This window comes from Mirounga angustirostris, unplaced genomic scaffold (genome assembly GCF_029215605.1).
Source record: "Mirounga angustirostris isolate CCGP_5_RB_7025 unplaced genomic scaffold, mMirAng1.0.hap1 SCAF_5, whole genome shotgun sequence".
In the NCBI taxonomy this organism is placed as follows: domain Eukaryota; kingdom Metazoa; phylum Chordata; class Mammalia; order Carnivora; family Phocidae; genus Mirounga; species Mirounga angustirostris.
This window is the reverse complement of record NW_026991713.1, coordinates 125,923,492-125,932,287: the sequence shown is the minus strand read 5'-3', so window position 1 is coordinate 125,932,287 and position 8,796 is coordinate 125,923,492. Positions and strand designations below refer to the sequence as shown.

General features: G+C 41.2%; 1 pseudogene; it reads left to right on the top strand.

The window, feature by feature from the left end:
• The first annotated feature begins 7,797 nt into the window (after nucleotides 1-7,797).
• Nucleotides 7,798-8,177, top strand: LOC129045602 (small ribosomal subunit protein uS10-like; annotated as a pseudogene).
• The last annotated feature ends 619 nt before the right edge of the window (nucleotides 8,178-8,796 follow it).

The following is an 8,796-nucleotide window of genomic DNA, read 5'->3' as shown; positions in this document are numbered from 1 at the left end:
TAGAACCCCAAGGGCATAGGATGGTATCCTGGTCCATATGAGGCAGGAGGCTAGCCCTGAGGCCAGCTTGAAAACAGTGTGCTCTACGAGACCCAGAAGAATTCCTCTCACAGGCCAATAAGCTCAAGGCATCACTGCCAAGGATTCTGGGTGAGGATAAAACCCAATCCTGTACCACATTTAGGTTTGGACACAAATTTTGCATATTTATTATTAGGGTGCAAAACTCCAAGTAAATGCACAAAAAAATCCTGTACAAAGAGAAGGAAAAATAAAATAAGATGAAAACAGAGAGGGATGCAAATGGTAAGAGACTCTTAACTCTAGGAAACAAACTGAGGTTTGCTGGAGGGGAGGGGGGTGGGGGGATGGGGTAACTGGGTGATGGGCATTAAGGAGGGCACTTGATGTAATGAGCCCTGGGTGTTATATGCAACTGATGAATCACTGAATTCTATCCCTGAAACTAATATACACTATATGTTAACTAAATTGAATTTAAATTTAAAAAATTTAAAAATCCTGTACACAAGTGTTCATAGCAGCATTCTTCATGAGAGCCTAAAGATTATAACAAAGAAGTGGTATATCTGTACAGTGTAATATTACAAAAGGAATTCAGTACTGATTCATGTTACAACATAAATAAATCTTGAAAACAGTATGCCAAGTGACAGAAGCCATACCAAAGGCCATATATGGTATGATTCCATTTGTATGAAATGTTCAGAATAGGCAATCCACAGAGACAGAGATGAAACTAGCGTTTGCTGGGCTTGGTAGTCAAGGGGAAAGGGAAATGACTACTAATGGGTACAGGGTTTCTTTTGGGGGTGGAGAAAATGTTTTAAGATGAGGTAGTGGTGATGGTTATCTAACTCCATGATACGCTACAAGCACTGAATTGTATACTTAAACAGGTTACATTTTGTGAGATGTGAGTTATATCTCAATAAGGCTGTTATTTAAATACATATGTAGTTTTTACAATTTTAAAACATAATTGATGGATTGAACAGCATAATAGGTAGATCAGATATAGTTGAGGAAAGAAAGAATGTACTGAAAGACAGAGCTGGGATGCCTGGGTGGCTCAGTTGGTTAAGCGTCTGCCTTCAGCTCAGGTCATGATCCCAGGGTCCTGGGATCGAGCCCCCCATCGGGCTCCCTGCTAGGTGGGGAGCCTGCTTCTCCCTCTCCCTGCTGCTCCCCCTGCTTGTGTTCCCTCTCTCTTTCTCTCTGACAAATAAATAAATAAAATCTTAAAAAAAAAAAAAAAAAGACAGAGCTGTGGAAAATTATCCAAACTCACCACAGAGAAACACAATGTGAAACGTAGGTTATGAGAAGTGGAGACTAGAAAGTAAATTCCAACATGATGGTAAGATTTATAGAATAAATAATAAAGAGAGGTAGAAAAGACATATTTTAAAATATAATATTTTTGTGAATTAGTTTTTTCAAAATACAAGTTTATGCACAATCTTTGCTCATATAACCTTCCAATATACATTTTCCTTATCCCTTTGCATTTCTTCAATGACTCGTTGCTTCTAAAGTGATGTGCTTTGCAATTATTGCATATTTAAAAATACAGTATGTATCATCAGTCTAGATTTACGTAAACAATAGGTACCATCAGCATATATTTACATCTTCACTCAGCAAAATAGAATTATTATCTACTTAATATGAATGATTTTTTAGGAACAATATCTGTCTTCTTTTTCAGTTCCATACTAATTGTTTTGGTTCCATTTGTAACCCCTTAATAAGAAATAATTTTGCTCGGGGCGCCTGGGTGGCTCAGATGGTTAAGCGTCTGCCTTCGGCTCAGGGTCCTGGGATTGAGCCCCGCATCAGGCTCCCTGCTTGGCGGGGAGCCTGCTTCTTCCTCTCCCTCTACTGTTTCCCCTGCTTCTGCTCTCTTGCTTTCTCTGTCAAATAAATAAATAAAATCTTTAAAAAATAATAATAATAACTTTGCTTGTCATCAAAAAGTATCAAACATACAATTTCTTGAATTTAGTCCTTCTGTAGATGGTTTCACAAAATTTCATTCTATCGGGAATAGTTCCTGTTATTATCTTCTCAAGGTTTGCCATGGCTCTGGAAGCTGGCCCCTGTGAGGGTGTGAAGGCAGATCCAAGAATGCATGTCTTTGCTTACACAGCATAAAAGCCAAAGAACCCATGAGAGCCTCTTTCACATTCATTCCCTGGATCAGAGTCCTATCCATTTCCTCAGAAATTACCATCAGCTGTCCCGGGATTCCCAAAATGTGCCATTCCTCCCAGAACTATTCCTTCAACAGATACAGTGAATACTGTTAATATGAAGTGTCATGATTGAGCCCATTCCTCTGAGAGTCAAAAAAGAAAAGAAAAAAAAAGGAAAAGAAATGAGCTACATCCAGATGCTCGCTAAATGATGAAATCAGCAAACTCCTCATACGTCCTGACATGCTACTTGTCTGTAGGACCTCCTAGGTCCCTTGTTGCCATCTCCCTTGGTATGTTCCTCTCCCTCTTCCCTTACAGAGCTTGTATCAACCAACACACAGCAGCGCATTCACTGAAACAGCTCAGGGGTTACTTATGTTTTAGTCAGACTCTTTCTTTTTGGTGAATAAAGTCTTTCAGACACAAAGGTCTCAAATCTCTAAGGGTGAGATTCCAAACCACTGACAGGAAGTGAGGAACAAAGTTTGGGCCGAATACCTAGCACATATTAGTATGTGTATTAAATGACAGAAAATATTAAGATGGCGGTGCCAGAACAGCATCCCAGACTGGTGAGTGTTGGTGGACATAACTGACAGGAAGATCAGTGAGTCATTTAGAGGAACTACTCGAAAGTTCCACAGAGCCAACTTGAACTCAGACTAGTATCCTTTCATTGGTTATGTGGTAAAACTTCTGAGGGGGAAAAAAAAAAGGCTAACTTTTACATATTCTTCTTCCTCCCATTTATCCCTAGGCACAAACATAGTGTTATGTAATGTTTGAGGAAATGTTTGCAAAATGGCCAAGCATATGGTCAGTGGATCAGCCAGATATGCTGACACCAACATCAAAGGAAGGACAGGAGGGGTGGAAAGGTTATGAGTCAGTGTGTGCACATCTCCTGGCGAGATGATCCCCCACATCCTCTGAATCTCTTCTAGAGCCACATTCGCTCTCCCAAACACCTCAGCCCAAAGAGCCTACAAGGGAGTAGCACTTGAATAGAAAATGCTTATGCTATTTCCTCCAGAATCTGGACTGCAGCCAGCTTCCGCAGTAGACAAGTCATTATGATCAAAGAGTGAGGGAACCTGTTCCTTGGCCTTCTGCACCTGGGACGGAAGAAGAACTTCATCGGAGGATGCTGCCACAGACAGAAGTGCCCACCAGGAGGAGTGCACGGTGCATCGTCCACAGGGTGCACGCATGGACCTGGGCCTGCTTGCCCTCTGCTTTATAGAGTACTGTACTGCTGGGTCCAGCCAGCAAGAGGCTTAGGAGAATTAGGAAGTGGTACCTGGAGAGAATCTGGTCTCACCTCACACAGGGAGAAGAGACGACAGAAGAGGAGAGGAGAGGAGGGGAGGGGAGGGGAGGGGAGGAGAGGAAAGGAGAGGAGAGAGGAGAGGAGAGGAGAGGAGAGGAGAGGAGAGGAGAGGAGAGGAGAGGAGGGAAGGGAAGGGAAGGGAAGGGAAGGGAAGAGAGAAGAGGGGAGGGGAGGGGAGGAGAGGTGGGGAGGAGAAGGGAAATCTCCATGTTAGTGACTTAGACGTGATGTGCCTAGAAATAAGACTGGGGGGACCCATCCCCAAATGTAAACAGTTGGTATCTTTGCCTGATGGGATTATCGGTGATAGCGATTGTTTTTGCTTAGATGAGTTTTCTAAATTGCCTACAGTGAATATGTATTATTTTTAGAAGGGGGCAGGGGGTGGAAAATATTCTCTAAATGTCTCCCACTTCACTCACTGGAAAACATTAGCTCAGCTGACCCTTACACAACAATACTCTAAGGTAGGTTAACCCACATCACCATCTTTAGTTTGCAAATAAAGAAACTGAAGCCTGGATTTCATCATTCTTCACTGGGTTATACTGATCCCAAGTGAGCTGATGTCATAGGCAAGCCCCTTTTTTGATGGCTGATACAGCCACCCACTCCCCTGAAGCCCTCTCATGCTCTCCACCCCAGCCCCTGTGGCCTGCTGAAGGTTGCTGCTCATTCTTCGATCACTGGCTACTTGACCAGAGAAGACAGCACCCTTTATTCTGAGACTCAGGATCTATACCCAATGAAAGAAAAGTAGTAAGGTGGCTTGCTTTCTCCTGTTTATGGCCTCCCTTTGGAGAGAGGAATCTTAGAGACTAGAAGAGGTTAACTCGTTTGCCCGAGTTCACACAGCTAGCAAGTGGCATATCTACTATGTAGACCTGACATTCTGACTGTGGAGACCTCACACTTAACCCCTAGATTATAGCCAGCCCCTCAATAAAATAGTCAAGATTCATTCAAAACATAGATTTGGAACCCTCAGCTGGCGTACCACCAGAGTTGGGGGGAATCACTTTGCTCTTGACCTGCACTGGCCAATGTGAGTGAGAAGCACTAGAGATAAGAAGACAGTCAACATGAATGGGAGATTGGTCACATGCAAAAGAATTAATCACATACCTTAAAGATAATGTAAGCCAGTCTTCTCACTGTTGAGGAAGGGAGGCACAAACATGGAAAAGGCAAGACTCATGTGATATTGGATTGTAATCAGGAGCATTAGCATGAACACAGGGTATCTAAAATAGAGAAATATGGCTACCGAGGTAGATAGCATATGTGTATGTGTACATGTATGTATAGCTCTACCCACTGAGAGGACCCAGAATTGATGACACTCTGATAGCACTGAGCACTTTTAATGCCTAAACCCTGATTTCTAAATAACATTCTCAACTAAAAGAACTAGGGCTCCTTGCAGACATAGCTGACTCCAGGGCTAGGGCAGGGAAAGTATCAGATCAGCCTGAAATCTTATGGCAGAAATAAGGAAGTTCTCCAAGAATCATGGTAACTGTCAAAAGTCACAGGAGCTTGAAAAGGCTCTCACTGGCTAAATCTGGGTCAGCTTGAGCATCATAGTAAATAATGCTAGTAATGGATTATAACTCATTCAATAAAACAGGAATCCATGGATCCAGACCGATATAAATAAATAAGAGGAAGCTCTACCTTATGCCAACAAAATATGTGTAGAAGAAATGGTAGCATTATGTAATTACTTATCCACAGTGTTAATAATAATTGGGTCAGGAGTAGCATCTGTGGATGCCACAAATAATGGGTAAAGGTTTAATAAGGAACCAGGTATTAATACAGTCTTGAGGTATCTCCCCACAAAATACTTACTAACGTCTTAATGAATACTTGTCAATACTTATTAATACCCCATCACAAAGTACTCATTAATTAACTGTACTATGGAGAAACCTGACAGACAGCATTTTAACCAAATGATAAAAGTCAGTGTCGCCAGTAATAGGTTAAATCAACATCATGTACCTGCTGATAATATGCACTGAGAACATGTGGTCATTTCTGTGATATTCTCAAGATACACTTGAATCTAATTATGACAAAACATGAGACCACTCCAAATTAGGGACATTCTTCAAAGTAACTGATTTGGGCACTTCAAAAATGTCAAGGTCATGAAAGATAAAGACTAAATAGCTTGTTCCAGATTAAAGACAACTGAAGAGACATGCTAACTACATGCAGTGTGCGGTTCTGGAAGTTTAAGCACCAGAACAATCAGGGAAATTTGAGCAGGGATCTGTGGAGTAGAAGACAGTACAATATCTGTGTCAATTTCCTGATTTTGATGGGTATCCTGTGGCTATGTAGGGAATTTTGTTGTTGTTTTTTTTAAAGATTTTATTTATTTATTTGACAGAGAGAGACAGCGAGAGAGGGAACACAAGCAAGGGGAGTGGGAGAGGGAGAAGCAGGCTCCTGGCCGAGCAGGGAGCCCGATGTGGGGCTCGATCCCAGGACCCCAGGATCATGACCTGAGCTGAAGGCAGACACCCAATGACTGAGCCACCCAGGCGCCCCAGGAATGTTCTTGTTTTAAGGAAATGCACATTGAAGCATTTAGAGGTAATGGAACATTGCACCATTTGCAACATAATTCCAAATGGTTGAGAAAAAATATGTGTATATAGAGAGAGAGATGAAAAATATGGTAGAATATCAACAATTGGTGAATCTGGGGAAGGATATATAGGACTTCTGTGTTCTGTTCTTGAAATTGAAATTTTTCTACAGGTTTAAATTTATTTCAAAGTAAAATTCCCCCAAAAAGTATATGATAAAACTCAATACCAACTTTTAGGTTAGCAAAGTAAGCAAATACTACATACCTAGAGAGAGAAACAGACCAAGACATACTGAAAGACAGACACAGAGAGATGGGGGAAGGGAGAAAGTCATTATCTGAGACAGTTTTCTATATTTATGTACATAGGAACTTTGTTGCTGTTTTTAAAAATAGGATCATACTGTACAAATACAACTTGCTTTTTTTACTTAAAAATATAACTTAGCAATCTTTCCAGATCAGTAAGCTAAATCTACCTCAATCTTTTTTAATTACTGCATAGAATTGCCTTATATTGCTAGTCCATCATTTTTAAACCAATTACCCATCAGAAGATATTTAAGTTGCTACCTAATATCCTCTAAAACATTTATTTTCATTTTACAGTTTTACTACCAAATCGTATGCCTAAAGTCAGCATGTGAACTACTGCATGTCACAGGGGGGAAAAAATCCTCGGACTTGGGTCACATAAATATTCAAAAGTAATGATGAGTTCAAGGCAAGGTTAGTGCCAATGGACAAATCAATAAGATTCTTCAGTGGGGCCTAAATTTCTCATATGCCCACTGTCTAGCAGAGCAACTGGCAAATTTTCAAGGGTCTCATCATCTTTTTCTTTCTAATAGTCTACTTGCTTTTAGAACTCTACTTTATTTTGATTTAGGAGGCCTCTTTGTCAGTCTACTTAGGAATGGGCATTGCAATTTCTACGCTTATCCTACAGCTATTAGCATTTTCCAGAATGCCCGCACATGTGAAATTATTCAGGCACATTGATAATCAGCAAACACAGAATCAGAGGAACCATTTTATCCTCTGTGTTTGTTGCTAAAGAACCATTCTCCCTTGATGTATTCATTGGGGATGGCAGAGTTTCTGCATACATGTCATTATTCTGTAATTAGAAGAGGGAAGTGGGAGGGGCCATCCATGAAAGAATGTAAGCTTCCCAAAGCAAGATAGGGCTGCGTCAGAGGTATCTACAGCGCCACACCCTGCCAACATCCCAAGGGGGACATTAAGGACAGTAGAAGCAGAGGTTGGCCCTGGACAAGCATTCAAAGCCTTGGACATTTCTCTTGCAAAACTGACCCCCAAAACACTGGGGAATTGCTAGAAATACAAGGTAGGATTTCTATGCATAAACAGAAAATAAGCTAGTGTGTGGTTATTTTTGTGAGGCTTTTGATTTTGTTCAATGGGACCAGTGAAGCTAAGAGAATGGGTAACCTAGGAGTTACCTTCCTGCTTGCCTCCATTTCCTAGTAAGTGTCACAGTCATCAAAGACTCAAGATCTGCCCTCTTTGGGGAAGACACGGTCACGGAGCCTGGGACACCAGCTCCTGCTCCTGACTCATCACTGTTTGCTCTCACCGAAGAACAAGTCGGTCAGGAAGCCGCGCCACAGCCATCCATGGCTTTTAAAGACACCGGGAAGACATCCGTGGAACCAGAGGTAGCGAGTCACCGGATTAGAGTTACTCTTACCAGCCGCAACATAAAATCTTTAGAGAAGGTATGTGCTGGCTTGATCAGAGGCCCAAAGGAAAAGAATCTCAAAGTGAAAGGACTAATTTGGGTGCCTACCAAGACTATTGAGAATCACTACAAGAAAAACTCCTTGTGGTGAAGATTCTAAGACTTGGGATCATTTTCAGATGAGGATCCACATGCGTCTCATTGATTGGCACCGTCCTTCTGAGATTGTTAAGCAGATTACTTCCATCAGTATTGAGCAAGGAGTTGAGGTTGAAGTCACCATTGCAGATGCTTAAATCAACCTTTTTAATAAATAAATTATTAGTTGTTAAAAAAAAGACTCAAAATCTTAGGAGTGAAGAGTTTATAAACGCCACTGCCACAATCACCCTTCCACTTAAACCACACATGATAGTCACTTTAAAAATATTAAATTTTCAATTCATCATCATTCTTACAGCTGGGGAGAAAAATCCATTCGAGTTAACTACAATGATTAATAAAAGCACGTAAGTGTCCTTTTGTCTTTTTAAATATAGTATTTATTCATGAAGGTCTAGGTTTAAAATTAAGGCACAAGTAGGTTTTTAACCAAAGCACATTCATAGATATGCATTGATTTTTTTTTAAAGATTTTATTTATTTATTTGACAGAGAAAGACACAGCGAGAGAGGGAACACAAACAGGGAGTGGGAGAGGGAGAAGCAGACTCCCCGCCGAGCAGGGAGCCAGATGCGGGACTCGATCCCGGGACTCCAGGATCATGACCTGAGCCGAAGGCAGTCGCTTAACCAACTGAGCCACCCAGGCGCCTGATATGCATTGATTTTTCCCAAGCACTATATTACCTATTTCCCCCACCCCCAGGAAAGAGTTACATAAATTGGAGTGTGTTCTGATAAGCATAGGTTAGATGAAAATAATTGATACTAC